The sequence below is a fragment of the Furipterus horrens genome, unplaced genomic scaffold, assembly GCF_987537825.1.
Source record: "Furipterus horrens unplaced genomic scaffold, mFurHor1.1.pri manual_scaffold_5, whole genome shotgun sequence".
Lineage (NCBI taxonomy): Eukaryota > Metazoa > Chordata > Mammalia > Chiroptera > Furipteridae > Furipterus > Furipterus horrens.
In genome coordinates, this window is record NW_028327175.1 from 153779808 (window position 1) to 153784813 (window position 5006).

The following is a 5006-nucleotide window of genomic DNA, read 5'->3' on the forward strand; positions in this document are numbered from 1 at the left end:
TATCTCAACCTGTGCTTTTTTTCCTTGGGCCTTCATATTTGCTCAGGTCACTTCCTGCTTGTTCCTCTACCCTCTCATCCCCCTCTTCCAGTCCTGCTTCTCAGGTTTAGTGGAAGCTGCTTCTCCTCCTCCTCCTTCTGGTGAGCCACGGGCCAATCCACCCATGGGCTGAGACTCGGGACCAGTCCCTTTCCTTGAGCTTGGCACTGACTGCCTCTCACTGCAGCCTCTGTTATCATCCCTGGTTCCTTATTCTCTGCCTCAGAGACAGAGAGGAAGAGAGACAATAGGATTCCCTCCTAGGAGGGCATTATAAAGTCACAGAGCTGAAATCAATATGTGATTTAATCCGACCACCAGAGCCATTTTTGAATTGCAAGTTCTGGATAACAAATGACTTTTTTAATGGAACATCAACAACAATAACACCACCACTACCTCAGGTCAAGCTGTTTGAAGACATCTGAAAGGCACCTGGGACAGTTCTGCCTCTTAGGCAGGTATTTAGCACAGTATGGGCGCTGTATGTCCAGAGTCCCAGCTTGTTCCTCCAATCTGCCTAAAGAGGGCGATGTTTCCTTAGAATGGCTTCCGCAAGGGGCCACTGGGCAGCCTGGAGATTTGGAAGACCACAGCAGCAGTTTGTGTGCTGCGGGCTATTCATAAACTTCATGTGTCACTGAACAAACCCCAATTGCACTTTCCAAGCTTTTTAAAAAATTCTGTCCACTATACTTACCTGGCAGGGGAGATACCGTGATCACGAAGGTGGTTTTCCCAGGGCGAGGCTTATCCATTGCACTCCGGATGTGCTGACCCCTGCGGTTTCCTCAAGTGTGGGCCACTTGACTGCATAATTTGTGGTAGAGGGGGATTGTGTTTGCGCGCTCCCCTGAAAAAAAATAAAAATAAAAATAAAAAATTGTATCCACTGAACTGACGAGTTCTAGTAGATCACTAAGAGTCAGGAGACCCAGAATCTTGTGCCACCTGCTTAATGCTACTCAACAGGTGCTGTTGGGCAAGTTCTGTTATGGCTCAGGCTCAGTGAACTCATCTGTAAAGTGGGCATAGTAACACAAGCCTAGCTTATATTACTGGGAGGTTAAGAGGACTGACTGTGCTTAAAAACAGTATTCTGTTACAATTAAGGGTACAAGCACTAGAGGCTAAAAGATCAGTTTTAAACCATTACCAGCTACATGGCTTTGACCAGGTTTCTAACCTCTCCACCTCTCAGGTTTTTCATTTGGAAATTTCATTCACACTAAACCCTTAGGATTACTGTAAGGAATAAATTCATGTGACGGATTAAATAGGGCCAATACCTCGTAAGCACTTAATAAATGAAACTTCTAAAAAATACAGTTACTGAAGCAAAAACGTTTTCAAACCCTGTCATAGCTTATATAGGTGAGGTGTATTATCTGTTCCCTGACTTCATTGTCACACAAAAAATAAAACAAGATCTGAGAAGGAAAGAGCTATTTCCAATCCAAAGGGAAGCATATGACTTGAGAAACATACTCCCTCACCAAGCAGTTCATGAATGCTTCCTTTATGTACACAGAATTTATACTACTTCTTCAGGGTGTGTCACCAAAGGGAAGACACCTGGCCATATAGATGAGAAGGCTGATACTCCAGACCTATTATCTTGGAGAAAGTCACTATCGATGTGTTTTCTCTGCCAGCACCAATCAATCCTTCCTCTGGTCTGTAACCCAGTATTCATTTATTCATTCAAGAAACATCCATAGAGCAACGATCGATTATGAGCACTATTAGAGTCTATACAAATAGAAATATGAATAAGGCTCAATCCCCACCCTGAAGAAATTTACAGTCTAGTCAAAAAAGAGGAAAATACAAAGGAAAATAATAGTTACGGAGAAAGATGGTAAGCAAGCACTGGCGCTATGAAGACACATAGGAGGGGGTGTCCCAAGCCTTCCTGAAAATGATAATGAGCTGAATTTTAATAGGAAATGCAAGCTTGCTGTTTGGAATAGGAAGGGGAAGGTGTTTCAGGACTGATTCTCCAATTTCCTCATCTATAAAATGAAGGAGTTCCACTAGACGGTTTCTAACATGGTTCTCTGGGGAAAGGGGAGTGGGAAATAGTGAACAAGGAGTCTCCTTGAAAGAAATTCTGCTTGTAGAACCCTCAATGGGCACATGAACATGAGAAAACATGGCACTTTAGGGAGTTGCGAGGTTGTAAGAACAGGTTTAAAAACATGGGATGAAGCTGGATTTTGACATGGTAATAGGTATCTACGAAAATCAACCTGGAGCTGTGGAGAATGGATTGAAGGAGTACAAGCAAAGAAATGGTTGGCAAAGCAGTCAGTTGGGGGAGATGACTAAGGGTCAGAGGCAGATGCCAAGGTGACTTAGAAGAGAAGGCTGAGTGCCAAGGCATTAGAAGTTCAAACTGACAGGACTTGGTGTCTTGATGGCGAACAATCGAGAGAAGTCAATAATGATTCCAGGATCACACCTGCACCCTGGGAACTGTCTCAGAGCTCTCTCTAGCAGTTCATGGATGCTCCTTTTATATATACAGAATTTATGATCCTCTTTTTTCCCAGAGTGAACCTTAGAATCTGCAAGGAAATTGAGACATATTAACATCAGATGTTCTCCATCTTTGCTTCCAGTTTGGAGTTAATCTGCTGCTGTTTTGGAAGGAAGGACTATACCCTTGGAATGACTACCAGACAACGGAAACCTTCAGAAGAAGAAGGTAAGCATCCCCTGAAAGGTGGCAGACTCTTCCACTTATAATGATGGAAGTATAAAGAAGCTAGACTTCCTGGCAGTTAGACAACACTCATAGAAAACCTTAAGAATGAGCATGCCCTTTCACCTAGGATTTCTACTTTTTGGAATTTAAACTAAGAAAAAAAGAATTAAGATGTACAAGGACAAACCCCAATATTTATTTCAAGGATGTCCATTGCAAAGTTGTTTATAATCGTGAAAAGCTGGGAACAAGCATGGCATATAAAAATAGTGTCTGGCTTTAGAGGAAGTAAGAGTGAACCTAACTCTGTCGCTGAGAAATTCTTGATTACAGAGAATGGAAAATTGGAGATGTCTCAAAACCTGGTGAGGCTCTTGAAGTCATGTAGTGACCAACATGTTCTTAACAAATTGGGAACAAGGGACCCAGAGACAACATGCAGCTGTACATCTCAGGAAGGGCATTTCCTACCCTCTCTCCTAGCTCCCAGGCATTGCTATGCATTCCCAACTGAGCACTCAACATCTGTCTGAGACCCCTGTAGTCATCTCCCCCTCTTTTGTTTCCGCCCATCCCTGGAAGTCTTTGTTTCATGTCTGAAAGTTCATAGGTGTGCTGAGCCACACTGGGTAAGTGTGGTCTAAGGGTTAGAAAACTTTCTTTCTTTCTTGGACTTTTATTTATTGAGTACTTACCATGTGCCATATCCTATGCTAAGTCCTAGAAAAGAGAACGATAAATGAGACACAATCCCTGCATATGGTAGACACTTGCCTCCCCAATAACAATTCTCCCTTTCTGCCATCCTAATGGAACCCTGATTGTATTGTGAATGTCCAGTTACACAACTATACCTCCCATTCTTTTTACCACAGGCAACCATATAATTCTATTCCAACCAAGAAGATTCAAGCAGGAGTCACTAAGTGGGGCTTCCAAAAAAGCTCGGTAAAAGGGGTAGACTTGGTTAGTGAACGCTTGCTATTCATTACCCCTATCTTTTGTCCAGCCTAGAATGTACATATGTGAAGGAGCAGCCATCTTGTGACCACAGGGTAACAAGCATCAGGAAAAAGCCACATGATAATGATAGGAAACTGGGTCCCTAATGATATCATGGAGTTATTATGGCAAACTTGGCTATGTAAAACAAACAAACAAACAAAAAATTAACCCCAAACTGGTCTAAGCTATGGATTAAATAGGCTTTCTGTTACTTGCAACTGAACACAACCCTAACTGACACTTGACTCGATGGCCTAGGGAAGCAAACAGGCTTCTGACAAACGCAGTTATCCAGGCTGCTCACAGTCATGTGGAGGACACAGCACAGGGAGCATGGAGAACAGAGCGAACAGCTCTGTTCTGATGAGGGCGGGGGATTGCTGGTGAATGACAGCTGGTCAGCAGGGCTTTCCAAAAGAACAGGATGCTTGAGTGGGGTCTTGGAGAATGAGTTGTTCACCAGCCAGGGAGAAGCAGAAAGATCACTCCAAGTTGAGGGAACAAGAGAAGTAAAATAACACGACACAGTCAAGGAGCTAACATGACTTCACTGATGGGGGAAAGGATACATGTGGGATGGGGGGGTAAGGTGGGAGACGGTAGGAGGCAGGTCACAGAAAGACTTGTGAGACCTTGCGCAAGTCACTGAACTGGCTCACCCCCTGGTTTCCTGTTTACCTAGGGGCAGGACTATCTGTGAATGGAGGGCTGCCATGCCTCCATCTCTTGCAGAAGCCTGGCTGGAGGGTCAGGGTCCCTTGCAGGGCACGGAAGTTTCCAGGGGAAGTGCTGCCCCACCCAGCCCCACCTCCACTGCATGGTGTATTCCAAGGACTGCACTGGCATTTCAGTTTGAACACTAAGTGGTGACTCAGAACAAACAGAAGTGTGGACAACTGTTTACTAAGAAGGCACCCTTTGGTGTGACAAATTAGAGTGGGCTGCTGGATTGTGCAGTGCTCATGAGCCAGGCAGCTTGGAAATAGCACAGATCATTGTGCGAGGCAACTGATTCATTTCTCGTCCTGTCTTGCCAAACAGGGTGTCACATGTCAACCCAGTCAGAACCCCTGTCCATCGAGGCCAGGGAAAGTGTCTGTCCTTCTGGACAGTGCCCATATACCCTGGGCTGTTCCCCCATTATCCCCTGTAGCTTACAATTCTACTGTGCAGATATACAATACTTTCTTGAGACTATTCATGCTTTTAGTTTACTCAGCCTCTTGGGGCTAAGAAACTTGCAACCTGTAGG

The 5006-nt window shown here is 44.3% G+C and overlaps 1 non-coding gene across 1 annotated transcript; it reads left to right on the top strand.

Annotated features, from left to right (window-relative positions):
- The first annotated feature begins 731 nt into the window (after positions 1–731).
- Positions 732–895, top strand: LOC150010129 (U1 spliceosomal RNA). The gene has a single exon (XR_016511447.1). It is a non-coding gene; the product is annotated as a U1 spliceosomal RNA (small nuclear RNA).
- The last annotated feature ends 4111 nt before the right edge of the window (positions 896–5006 follow it).